Genomic DNA, 14,883 nt, shown 5'->3' on the forward strand with positions numbered 1-14,883 from the left:
AACTTGTTACGGATTCGGATCCACGGTTCCCGGACCTGGAATAACCATCAAACCTGGTTATCCGGGTTCAAACTACCTCACCCTTCTAGAAGGCCGAAACCGCTCCACTGGAGTCTCTAACTAACTTTCGAATTCAAATATCTTCCTCGTCTTAGCCAACTAAAATAAGATAGGATATTCACCATCACCTATAAATAGAGGACCCAGGTCCCTCCAGGTATTCATTCATTCCTCACACCTTATACCTCTCAGATCCATTCTGACTTGAGCGTCGGATTGTCTTTGCAGGTACCACCCCCCATCGCTCCAGTTAAATAATCCAGCATCCGCCTCGACCCGCAAATTTCCGATCCTTCTCTCAACCCGTACCGGAGGCAACTAGTACATAACTATATATATTACATTGACGGGTTATAAAATTTAAACTTAAAATCAATCTTTTTTATTGGTACAATTGAATATTTATTTTAATTTTAATACTACGGGTATTCTTATAAACAAATAATTTTAAGAAATTAATTGATTTTAAGTTATTTGAAAAATAGAAAAATTTTCAAATTTCTTTATATTCGTACATAGTAAAAGTCCTTTATTTATTTTATTTTTATTTTGATTAACAATATACTACTGTCAGTATTTGAATTTTTTTTTCATATCCACAACTTTTATTGCAAATTTAGTATGTGTTTCCCGTAATTTTATGAAATTATTTAGATTGTATTATTTTATTACTGCGTTGATGATAGGAAATTGCAAGAATTGAAGTGAGTAGCGCACACATGTCACTACAAGAAAAATATGTTTTAGCGATAAACTTTTAGTGGCAATAGTATAATAGCCACTAATTTTTTAATTTAAGTTATCTTTTTGCGATAATTATATATTTGCCATTATTACTATATATTATAATGGCAATTATTTTTATTGCCGCTAAAAAATACATAAAAAAAATTTGAAAACAAATTTTAGTGACAATTATTATTATTGCCACTAAATTATTATTTATTTTTATTTTTAATTTTAATTTTTTTAAATTAATACCAGCAATTATTTAATTGCCACTAAAAATATAATATTTTATTTAATTTATTGAATTACAAACCTGTGCAAGGAAGAGAAAATCTTGTCTCAGATATCCCACTGAACCTTGCCTCACATAACCAGAGAGAACCTTGTCTCAAATATCCCATTGAATCTTGCCTCACATAACCACTCCTTGAAAACCCACTCCATCTCAGCTTTCTCCATTGACAACCGCCCACCGCCGCCGTCACAGGCCTTGCCATCGCCGCCTATCGCTCTGCTTTTCCACGCACATCTGTCTTCTTGTTTCCATGTTCTACCTCAGATCTAGGTCAAATCCGCGCCAGATCTACTCAGATCCGGGTTTGTTTTATGATTTGATTTATGTCTCTTCATTAGTTCAGTATAATTTCACAATTTCTCTTTATTTGTTAATTTCTCTTCATTTATTAATTAGGTCTCAAATTGCTTTCTATTTCTTCTTCGTTTGAAAGTTTTGAAAAAATTGTTCAGGTGGTTTTTTTATTTTATGGCAAAAGATTTTGTGCTTTCTTGTCTATTTTGGAATTTGAAGATTCAAAGGTTACATCGTGTATCGTTGTTAAGCTTAATTTTGATTAGTCAAGGTTTTGTGACTTTGAAGTTTGAAAGAATGAACTCGATTTGTCCTCTCAGAATTTCATACCAATTTTGGTCATAGATAGAATTGCTTAGCTTTAGTGATTTCTAAATTCTCAAGGCAATTATTTTTTCCCATAATTTTTGGTCATGCAGCTCCTGCTATGGTGATCCATCCGCAGAGCAACGATTTCTTATTGTACCTGTTCCTTACTTTAATATAAAGAAGAGATGGCATACTTGATTAATTTGTTCATTTTTGTTTATACTCTCCACAAAACTAAATGAAGCAATAAGAAAACGTGTGCTTTAATATATTTGCCTCATGATACTTCTTGGCTAAATGCATGCATTTGGTAATTTCATTGTTTCATACTCTATTCTTTTTCATCTCATAATTTAAATTATAAATATAAATTTAATTGTGATGCACTACCTTAGTTTCAGTTTTAGAAGGTGGTGGTAATAGTGTACCACCCTTTTTGGTTCTGGCAAGAAGCCCTTTGGTCACAGGGGATACCATCATTTCTATCTTTTGATAGTAAGTTCATTTATTAGGTAGTTATATATTATGAATTTTGGACAATTTTGTGGACAATTTTGATAGTAATTTTGTGGACAATTTTTGATTTTAGGATAAAAAGGTATGCCTATTGTAAGAGAAAAACATTTATGCCCCCAACTATATATTCCTGTACTTGACTTGCTCCAACACAATCCTAAATCCTAATCACTTTCTTGCTTTGGTTGCGATAACAGCTTTTTGGGCTGCTTGGACTACCTTTCTCTTGCTCTTTGCTTATTCATACTGCTTTTCATCGGTCTTACATTGAGAATTGTAAGCAACTTTTACCCTTTCATTAATAATTGTATCCATATTTGTTTCATTTTTCTTCTTCCGTAATGGGTATAACCAAAATGCCTTCTTTGTAATAATAATTGAATACAGGTAAATGGCAGAAATATGATATAGGTATATAAAATTTTAATAACGTTAATAATGTCTTCAGATGCTTAATTAATTGGCATATTTTTATCAAAAGTATTCATGTAAAAAAATGAGTTCTTAAGTTACTCATTGTTTCATTGCATGATGCATATTATACTCTAACACCATGGTTTTGTAAGATTAATTTTATTGGCACTGTACCTCTGAATTTTGGTCGTTCTAGTAGTTATATATTATGAATATCACTGGAGCTATATATATTGTACTTGTACTTTCACTTTGTAATGATTGATATAGAGCAGCAATGCTACAAGAGTTTTATTTAGTGCTGAATTCAGCACGTCTCTTCCTTTATCACTTATTTATTGCAGAACACAATTTCTGTGGACATACTTACATTTTTAATTAATTTATTTTCAAATTTATGTAGACCACAGTGCACTATATCACGAAAATTTATTGTAGAATTTGTACATCAATTCATTTCTCCCCTTGGTATCATTGGTTTTGCTGTCTGGGTCTAGAGCCACTTCTGCGCCTGAACAAGACTCTATTTCTGCAAGTTAGCATCTAATCTTCATCTAAAATAAACTCTAATCTGCAAGTTATCATGATAATTTATAGAAGTTGGATGAGAACAAGGAAGAGAGACAGAGAGGATGAGTTCTCATATTTGGTGGCTATTGGGAAATTCTTGTTTCTATTATGTGTGGGAGTGTGACTTTGAGAATTGAGATGACAGAGCACCAGGTACTCGGGTTATACTATTGGTCTGTTTTCATTGCAACTTGGTGGGTCTCAAAAATACTATATAATATTATATTAGATTAAATTATTCAAGGTGGAGGAGAATATATATTAATTAGTTACCTTATTTCCTAGTCTTTGATGTTTGATGCTTATATATTTTTAATTTATTCATTTTAATTAGGATATAAAATATCTATAGAAGGATCATGGACAATTCTTGTTAATTATTTTCTTGAAAGATTATATCTTTATCTATTATTGTTTGAATCCAGCACTAATTAACTAACTAATAGTTATTATTATTGTATAAATTCCGAACATGCCTATGCAGGGAGTGGTGTTTGATTTGAATTTAAAATAGCATGTATTAATGGTAAAAATTAATTATTAATAGCACGCTCTAGCTAGTGCATTGTGCATATAGACAAAGAAGTCCAAAATTATCGAAAATTTTTCCTGGCTCTTGTTAGAGAAACTTTCTATTTTATTTTTGTGATAATATTTCAACACGTGGTTTGCAGACATGCCTTGTTTCATGGGTTGTTGCTTTCTATTTTCCCATTCAGATGATGTACTTGAATCTATGCACTTATAATAAATAGATATAATGAAATCTGTTCTCACATAATGCACCTGTTTATTACTCAAGCTTTTTTTACCATGCATTGGAACATTAACTTAACTTAAATTTCAATTTGTTATACAGATGGTGTTATAGGAATTGGCATCACTGCAACTGCTGTGAGACTCGTAGTTGGTGGCTTTGCTGCAGCATTGGTCTAGAAGAATTGAGCATATTTTGGCTTTTTTTTTAATTTTCTACAAAATGTATTCAAAGTCAATGAAATGACAAACAAACCTCTATTATGTATTAACAAATACCACTTTTAACATTCTAGTTTGTCAAAAGGAGCATTTTAATAGAAAGCTTATTTCAATTTTCCTGGTCGAAATACAAATGCAAATTATCATTATTATCATCATCATCATCATCATCATTATTATTATTATTATTATTATTATTATTATTAAAGAAAAAAATAGGTTGTTAGTTCTAATTAATAAAGTGAGTATAATTAAAAAAAATTAAGATTTTAGCGGCAATAGTAATGGCAGCTAAAAGTGAATAATAGTATAATTTTAGAACTTTTTTATTGGCTATATAAATTGCCGGTAAAATAAATTTTAGCGGCAATAGTAATGGCAACTAAAAGTGAACAATATTTCCATCTTAGAATTACTTTTAGTGGCCATACAAATTGCCAAAAAAATTGCCCCTAAAAGTTATACACTTTTTGCGGCCATTAAAATGGTCTTTACCGGTAAATATTATAATGGCCACTAAAACCTTTTAGCGGCGGAACATAAGACGGCTAATGTCTAATTTCCGGTAAATATATTAGCGGCTATTTTTATTGCCGCTAAAAGTAAAATAAATGGCCACTAAAAATGATTATTTTTGTAGTCATGGGAATGGACAAGACAAATGAGTGAATGCATGAATGGGCCTGATGAAAGAATGGATTCGAATTAGAGAATATTATATGTTATATTTTAATTTTTTTAATTAGTAATATATAACAAATATATTTTTTTTGGTTTTTTACGGTATCTTTTAACCCAGCAGGTCAAGGACTAATCTGTCGCAGTACTGAGCTCCATTTAAAGGTTTGCTGCAGGCCAATCCCCAACACTTGCCTAAGCGGACTAGTGAGCTAACCACTAGAACCCAACTTGGTTATATATAACAAACAAGTGTAATTATCCGTGCCATGCACATGATAAGATTAAAATTTTAATTTTAATTTTTTTTAAAAATTAATTTGAATTATATTAATTTGATTAATAAAAAAGTAATATGTTATGCATTATTTGATTTTTTTAATCTAGTGTTAATTGGATTAACTCTAAAATAGTTATTAATCGGTTTTAATAATCTACTTTTTTTAATAAATCAGACATATATACTGAATGTGATCATAAATAATATAGTAATAGTCAAATCCACCGACAAATATATTGGCTATTATCACATTATAAAACAAATTAAATATAAAGGCTATTAGCACTTATAAATCTATAAAATTGCACTGTCTTTGATTCGTGCAAGGGTTTACTTATCAAATAAACTTAAAATATGAACAAAAAATATTTATAAAATAGAGGAGAATTATTTCTATGTAAGTCGTCTTGTTCTTGTCTAATTTAGATGGGACTTTCCATAACCTTATAATTCTTGCCTTTATTTTTCAAACTTTTTCATTACATAATCTATCATGGGTAATACTGTTGATAGAATCGTAGTTAGTAGCCCTTAAATATGAAAAATAATAAACAGAAGAAGATATATGTCTGAGATACGAATTTTTTAGATGATAAATAATTGTAACAATTCACTATTAATCCTTATTATACATGGTAATATGACACACTAATTATACATGGTAATAATTAGCAAATATTTTCAATAGAGATACTTGCTACAATTATGTGAAATTTATGCCATTATATTTTATTAACCTTTATGATTAATTCAATAGAAATACTTACTCAATATATATGTTATCGACATTAATTATATGCCAATATTTTTAGGAAAGAGCTAAAAGAGGAGATATATAAATATATATAATATTATTGCTATATAGGAAACCCTAATAAAATTATTGCACTTAAATGAGAATTAGAACTATATCAATTGATATAATTAGAATGATTAAAAATATCGATGATTGATAAATAATTTAATAACGTATTAAATATTGGTTTGATATAATTATAATGAAGATATTTTCTTAAATTAATATAATCATGCATTATTCATGAGCTAATTGAAATATAATTAGAATAAATTTATTTGAGAGAAAAAAAGAGTTCATGTGTAATTTCTAAAAATTATAATAATTTTTTTATTATATACATAAATAATTATATACATATACATAAATAAAAAAATATATGAATTATATTTTGTTAAACTCCATATTACCTGTAACACCCTAATATTCACTTCCTTATGCTCGAGTCATAAGTCAATGATATTACGGTGGTACAAATCTCAGGTGGATTTTTAATATATAGATATAGGTAATTTTCGAAAGGAGTATTAATCGAGAAGCCTGAAAAGAGTAGAAATAAAATTGCGAAGACGTATCACTCACGTTTCGACAACGAAAAGTTAAACTGCTAAGCCAAACGCGATATACGGACAAGGCATAAAGGAGATTAAGAGATAGATAACAGATAGATATATATACAGCCACTAGTCGCGACCCGCGAAGTTTAGGCCGGCTAGGGTACAATATGAAAATAGTTGACAACAGTATGTCCTAATCTCTCCCGAAGGAAACATGAGAGCCTCTATAGGCAAATTCAAAGAGTTCAATACATAATTTAACCTTTCCAAAACAAAGGTGGAGAGATTCTAATCAAAACACAAGGTAGATGAAATAAAGACCTTTTGCCGTCTCTCAGACGACCCACAACTCACTTCTGAGCACCTGGACCTGTATCTGAAAAACAAGAGATATATCCGGAATGAGAACCCCGGGCCCATGGGTTCCCAGTACGGTAAAAGTGCCAAATAAATACAATGCACTGCAATAAAAACCCACTGAGCATCCTAAACTTCTTCACCAAATATCCAGCCTAAATTCTTACTAATCCATGAATAGGCAACTGTCGTAAGGGGATACTAAATCTAGTTCCTGTTACACATGTTTCCAAACTCGCTGACTCTTCCACGAGTCAGACTCTGAATCATAAGCAAAACTATCACCAGTTGTTCTGCCTCAGCAATTCTATAACAATACATCATACCCTCGCCTGGAGCTAGTGAAACCACATCACTGCGTCTACCCAGGGAGTTCCAATTATCTCATTCAATGATCATCATCATCATGCAATCGCATCATCAATTCATCCCATCAAGAACAGCCCTCACACCCACCGACACCAGCATGAGGGGCCTCTGAGTTGTACAAACACAAGAAATACAGGCAAGTAATACACAAATATGGTACAAGTAGAACAAGTAGCATATAGTCAGGTAACATGGCATATATGATGTAGAAATCCAAAACAAATGGCAAACCCAAACAATTCAAACATATGCAAATGATGAATGCCTGCCCTATGGCTGATGATATCATCTGTCGGTTATCAAGCCAACCCGACATGTCCGGTAGCTAACCCGGGCACAGTCTCTCTGTTGCGTATTGATATCATTAGAGGGAATATGTGTCCTGTTACCATTAGAGGGTATCTGCGCCCTGTCGCCATTAGAGGGTATCTGCGCCCTGTCGCCATTAGAGGGTATCTGCGCCCTGTCGCCCTTACAACCAGGGAGAAAACACAAACATGCTTACATTCAACATATTCCATTATTATTCATTTATCATATGCCTTTATACTCAGCCATAATCCATAATGGCTTTGCCGTAACTCGGCAATAACTTAGCCATCCGGCTCACAGTTCAATCCAGAACTAGCCAATTTATCAACATGGGTCCGCCGTATCCGGCAATAACTCAGCCATTCGACTCATGGTCCAATCAAGAACCAACCATTTATCAATAAATATAGCCCTTCGGCTCATGGCATACACGGTACTTCCACCGCCATCCTCCATATCTCATATAATCATCTTTGATCATCATTGATCTTACCCTTTCCCCCTTGCTTCACTCGCAAGTTACCACATCCCCTAGCTCCTTTCTCATTGCTAGGCATATCATAATGATTTAATACATAAGGGGTGAGATCGGAGGCTTAGAAGTATGAGATTTGGCTTTTAAAACTCAAAAATCAACTTTGGCATGAAAGCAGGGCCACGCGTACGCGCACTCCACGCGCACGCGCGGATGGCCAAAATCTCATAGACGCGCAAGCGTCATATGCGCGGGTTGAAAAATATCCAAACGTCGCGCAAGCGTCAGCCACGCGTACGCGTGGGTGCTCTTGCGCCCAGGCACAAAACTGGCACAACCCTGGCACAACTCTCTGAAAAATAGCTGGGCATTTGGTGCAGCACATCGACGCGCCCGCGCACACCACGCGCACGCGTGGATGGTGCTTTCTGGAAGAACGGCGCATACGCGCCAAGTGCGCCTACGCGCGGAGGGTCGTTCTGCTAAAAATTTTCTAAGTTAAAAGCTGCAGAATTTACAGATTCAACCCCCAATCTTCTGACGGTCATAACTCCCTCATTTTAAATCATTTTTCACCCGTTCTTCGAACGGCATGGACATCCCGGATCCAATTTCATTTCTAAATAAATTTGGCACAAAATAGAGATCCATAGTCCAAGTTATGTCCCGTCAAAATATGCCCAAAAACCATATTTTCATACAAAACCACAAGGTGCCATTTTCAAAACAAGCAATTCTCAACTATTTGCAAAATCAACCAAAACATGCCAATGTGGTTTGAAGATCAAAGAGAGTTAGGTTTTCTCTCTTCTCTTTTCTCTTCCCAATTTCAGCGCCCAACACCCCTTCTTTAGGGCAAAATGAGCTGAAATGCTCATAACTAATGTTCATATATGTTGAGCCTTGGGTCCACTTAGGCCCGGTTCACTTATTTTTATCCATTGGCCCAATTTTGGACCAAAACCTTTAAGATTAGCGCTCTAAGTCGCACTTCAAATATTTCTACCTCCCCTAATTATAATTCCTCATTTCTTAATCTTATTTACTCATAATCAATTTTCTCAGCTGCAGTACCAGACAGATCTCAGCCGGTACTTCCGGTCAAAATCCCACTGCGCGCTTTTACGCAGAAAACTATGTTTTCCGACTCGGAAAAATTCACTAAATCCAAATATCATATTTAAATCATCAAATTCCAATTGCCAAATCTTCCAACCATATTCGCTCCTATTTAACTTATTATTTAATTAATTTCGGTTAGACCGGGTATTACATTCTACCCCCCTAACAGAAATTTTCGCCCTCGAAAATTCCATCCATCACTACGAGTACGCGAGCATAGTCTGCCTTTATATCAAACGCATAACAGTTTCAAGGTCCTTTTACTCTGCGTGCTTCCGTTGCCGCGCTCTGATTTCTCTATCCCTGAGGGTCTTGGTCATTCGTTCAACACCGACCAACAGCCTCATTCCTTACTTTTATCGTCTTATCAACTCACACCTTATTAAATCTCGAATCATGTCATCAATAAGGTTGCCATCATCGTTAATCATAGTCATTATCCCTCATCGCTATAATCAATTAAAGATCATCACCACACCTTAATCATACTCCATCACTATCCTCTCTCTCTCTCTACCAAGCCAATTCCTCTAATCACAGTTCAACTCCGAGCAAAATCTCCAAACTTACTTTCTTATTCTCAAACCCTCAAATCTTTACATGACTTGCTGATATAAAGTCTCTGGCTTATCAATCAAAAACCCCTTTCATTTCTAGAAATCAAATGAGTTTGGAATAGCAAGTTAACAAAATCATAAGAATCCGCATTTCCTTTAATAATCTATAAAAGCATTTGAAACACATCTCTTTTGTTAAAATTACACATATCAAAAATCATCTTCAAAACCAAAACCAAAACTCTTTCAAATTCTTGGGGAAGAATTTTCAGCAGTACCTCCCCAAAAATTGGAGTTTACCACCTGTCACGAGTTTCCTCAAACCAATCTCAGTACCGCATCAACATTTCAATTTAATGGTTTTCACATTCATCTTTCAAAACCAATCATTATAAATCTCAATCTAAATCCAAGGTCACTATGACCCAACATCATGGTACTCATCTCTCAAACACGACAACTTGCACCCTCTCATCATCTAAATTGTGCATTAATGATAATTTCCTCATCCACTTTAGAACCATCAAAGCTCGCAGTCGCAATCATTTCCAACTATTTGGGGATCATTACTTGCAGTAACCTGCTTAACCCTTCTAGTATTCAAACATAAGATACTATAGTAAACTTTTACAGCTCTTATTCGTAGCTATCCTGCGTTACTACTTCCACAAGTTTCCGCTGCTTTATTCTGATCTCTCGTCTAGTACGATTTCTATCACTTACTTCCTCAAGTACTCAACCACAACTTAGCATGACTGGCATTCACTAGATTTCTATCTATGATAGCCAAAACCACATACCAACTTATTCGTACTTTTAACACGTTGTTACTGATCTTTCGCTTATCAATTCCCAAACCGTCGGATCTAACGGTATCACCCGTTGTTGTAGTGAACACACGACCTTGTTGTTGGCCCTTGGTAGTATTCCGGTTGACCTTCTTAGGACGTTTCCAGGACACGTGTCTAACTCTTCTACAACCATGGCAAAGTTCCAATCCACCTCGACACAGAGTTCCCGGATGATGGCTTTGACATCGCCCACCAGTCATTCCACTCTGAGGTTGCTTTCCGCTAAAGGCCTACCTAATCACTTATGCTCACCAAACCTTCTATTAAGATAACTTAGGGTTATCTAGAACAGATCATAATTTTTTATTCGACCATGTATTATGAGTGAATACCAGCCTTCAGCATTGTCTAAAGTGGTAAAGAATTAAGTTATCAGTTTTCTTATTACTTCAGGTACGAGAATTGTACCTGGCAGTCTCCCGGTCCTTCCGGTGTGGGCAATTTCTGACCAAATGTCCTAGCTTTCCGCAATTGTAACACAAACTCGAACCATAACGACACGGTCTATTTGGGTGATGACCTCCACATCTCTGACAGCTCAAAACATCCGAAGCAGCCACTATTTGCTTTTCCCTACCTTTTCCTTGGGAATTCTTATTCGTTGCAAGGTCATTTCGCTTTTGGGGAAAATGTTGTGGGTATCCTCTTCTCTTAAACTCTTGACCCCTGTTGGGTATTCTTGATTGTGCTCCCTGCGGTGGGACTCCCGACGGTCATTCTTCGCCTTAACAGCCTTCCTCACACATTCTTCAGCAATACGGCTCTTGTTCACAAGTTCGGAGAAGACCCTAATCACCATCGGTCCAACGGAGCTCAAGATTTCACTTCGAAGTCCTCCCTCATACTTAATACACTTCCATTCCTCGAAGTCTCCTGGGGTTCCTTGACACATACGAGAAAACCTGAATAACTCCTCAAATTTATCCGTATACTCAGATACGGACATTGTACCCTGCTTCAGCTGCAGTAATTCAAGTTCCTTGACCGTTCTAGCAGAATTCGGGAAGTACTTCTTATAAAATTCCACTTGGAAGGCACCCCAGGTGATAGGATCATTCCCCTGCTGCAGGAGACGTCGAGCCCCTTGCCACCAATGCGATGCTTCCCCCGTGAGCAGATAGGTAGCAAATTCAACACACTGCTCTTCAGGCACCAACTGCGCTTGCAGTGCTCGCTCCATGGCCTGAAACCAGGTGTCAGCTTCAGTCGGATTAGTGGTTCGTTGTGCTTTCTATGACTTCCTTTCTCTGCAACCCTCCTTTTCACACACTCTTCAGCAATTTTGCTCTTATTCACCAACTCTGAAAAAGTTCGGATCTCCATTGGTCCCACTGAACTTAAGATGTCGCTCCGGAGCCCTCCTTCATACTTAATGCATTTCCATTCCTCGAAGCCTCCCGGAGCTCCTTGACACATGCGGAAAAACCTGAATAGCTCCTCAAATTTGTCTGTATACTCAGATACGGACATAGCACCTTGCTTTAGCTGCAGTAACTCCAATTCCTTGGCTGTCCTGGCATAATTCGGAAAGTACTTCTTATAGAATTCCACCTGGAAGGCATCCCATGTGATAAGATCATTCCCCTGTTGCAGGAGATGTCGAGTCCCTTGCCACCAATGCGATGCTTCCCCCGTGAGCAGATAGGTAGCAAATTCAACACACTGTTCTTCAGGCACCAACTGCGCTTGCAGTGCTTGCTCCATGGCCTGAAACCAGGTGTCAGCTTCAGTCGGGTTAGTGGTTCCCTTGAACTTAGGTGGATTAACCTTTAAGAAGGTTGCCAGTGTCATCGGGCCCTGAGCTTCCCTTCCGCCATTGCCATTATTGTTTATCTGTTGCCCAAGAGCCTCCGCAGTGGCCTGCATAGCCGCAGCCATATTCTCCAACACCGTCATAAGGTTTACCAGGTTATTCGGGTTAATTTCCGGTTCCTGCGTGTTAGTACGGTCTCTCTCACGTCCCCGACCGGATCCACGAGGCACCATCTGGTTCCTATACACACCAAACAATCGATATCAACTTGATCAGTCTCAATATCGGAAGTATATTGCTTCAAAGTACCAAAGGTACAGTCATGGACATCATGCTAGATGTATCGGTTAGATACCCTAACTAGCACAGGCACAGACTCAGAGTATGCATTAGAGCATAAGCAGTTTCATCCCTCAGGCTCACGAGGACGAACTGCTCTGATACCATAATGTAACACCCTAATATTCACTTCCTTATGCTCGAGTCATAAGTCAATGATATTACGGTGTTACGACTCTCAGGTGGATTTTTAATATATAGATATAGGTAATTTTCGAAAGGAGTATTAATGGAGAAGCCTGAAAATAGTAGAAATAAAATCGCGAAGACGTATCACTCACGTTTCGACAACGAAAAGTTAAACTGCTAAGCCAAACGCGATATACAGACAAGGCATAAAGGAGATTAAGAGATAGATAACAGATAGATATATATAGCCACTAGTCGCGACCCGCGAAGTTTAGGCCGGCTAGGGTACAGTATGAAAATAGTTGACAATAGTATGTCCTAGTCTCTCCCGAAGGAAACATGAGAGCCTCTATAGGCAAATTCAAAGAGTTTAATACATAATTTAACCTTTCCAAAACAAAGGTGGAGAGATTCTAATCAAAACACAAGGTAGAGGAAATAAAGACCTTCGCCATCTCTCAGACGACCCACAACTCACTTCTGAGCACCTGGACCTGTATCTGAAAAGCAAGAGATATATACGGAATGAGAACCCCGGGCCCATGGGTTCCCAGTATGGTAAAAGTGCCAAATAAATACAATGCACTGCAATAAAAACCCACTGAGCATCCTAAACTTCTTCACCAAATATCCAGCCTAAATTCTCACTAATCCATGAATAGGCAACTGTCGTAAGGGGATACTAAATCTAGTTCCTGTTACACATGTTTCCAAACTCGCTGACTCTTCCACGAGTCAGACTCAGAATCATAAGCAAAACTATCACCAGTTGTTCTGCCTCAGCAATTCTATAACAATACATCATACCCTAGCCTGGAGCTAGTGAAACCACATCACTGCGTCTACCCAGGGAGTTCCAATTATCTCATTCAATAATCATCATCACCATGCAATCGCATCATCAATTCATCCCATCAAGAACAGCCCTCACACCCACTGACACCAGCATGAGGGGCCTCTGAGTTGTACAAACACAAGCAATACAGGCAAGTAATACAAAAATATGGTACAAGTAGAACAAGTAGCATATAGTCAGGTAACATGGCATATATGATGTAGAAATCCAAAACAGATGGCAAACCCAAACAATTTAAACATATGCAAATGATGAATGCCTGCCCTATGGCTGATGATATCATCTGTCGATTATCAAGCCAACCCGACATGTCCGGTAGCTAACCCGGGCACATTCTCTCTGTTGCGTATTAATATCATTAGAGGGAATATGTGCCCTGTCACCATTAGAGGGTATCTGCGCCCTGTCGCCATTAGAGGGTATCTGCGCCCTGTCGCCCTTACAACCATAGAAAAAACACGAACATGCTTACATTCAACATTTTCCATCATTATTCATTTATCATATGCCTTTATACTCAGCCATAATCCATAATGGCTTTGCCGTAACTCGATAATAACTCAGTCATCTGGCTCACAGTTCAATCCAGAACTAGCCAATTTATCAACATGGCTCCGCCGTATCCGGCAATAACTCAGCCATTCGGCTCATGGTCCAATCAAGAACCAACCATTTATTAATAAATATAGCCCTTCCGCTCATGGCATACACGGTACTTCCACCGCCATCCTCCATATCTCATATAATCATCTTTGATCATCATTGATCTTACCCTTTCCCCCTTGCTTCACTCGCAAGTTACCACATCCCCTAGCTCCTTTCTCATTGCTAGGCATATCATAATGATTTAATACATAAGGGGTGAGATCGGAGGCTTAGAAGTATGAGATTTGGCTTTTAATACTCAAAAATCAACTTTGGCATGAAAGCAGGGCCACGCGTACGCGCACTCCACGCGCACGCGCGGATGGCCAAAATCTCATAGACGCGCAAGCGTAATATGCGCGGGTTGAAAAATATCCAAATGTCGCGCAAGCGTCAGCCACGCGTACGCGTGGGTGCTCTTGCGCCCAGGCACAAAACTGGCACAACCCTGGCACAACTCTCTGAAAAATAGCTGGGCAGTTGGTGCAGCACATCGACGCGCCCGCGCACACCACGCGCACGCGTGGATGGTGCTTTCTGGAAGAACGGCGCATACGCGCCAAGTGCGCCTACGCGCGGAGGGTCGTTCTGCTAAAAATTTTCTAAGTTAAAAGCTGCAGAATTTACAAATTCAACCCCCAA

General features: G+C 37.2%; 1 long non-coding RNA gene across 1 annotated transcript; it reads left to right on the forward strand.

Moving 5' to 3' along the window:
- Positions 1,120-3,430, forward strand: LOC107616817. The gene is made up of 3 exons (XR_001614654.2): positions 1,120-1,386; positions 2,401-2,479; positions 3,215-3,430. It is a non-coding gene; the product is annotated as an uncharacterized LOC107616817 (long non-coding RNA).

Source organism: Arachis ipaensis, chromosome B09 (assembly GCF_000816755.2).
Source record: "Arachis ipaensis cultivar K30076 chromosome B09, Araip1.1, whole genome shotgun sequence".
Lineage (NCBI taxonomy): Eukaryota > Viridiplantae > Streptophyta > Magnoliopsida > Fabales > Fabaceae > Arachis > Arachis ipaensis.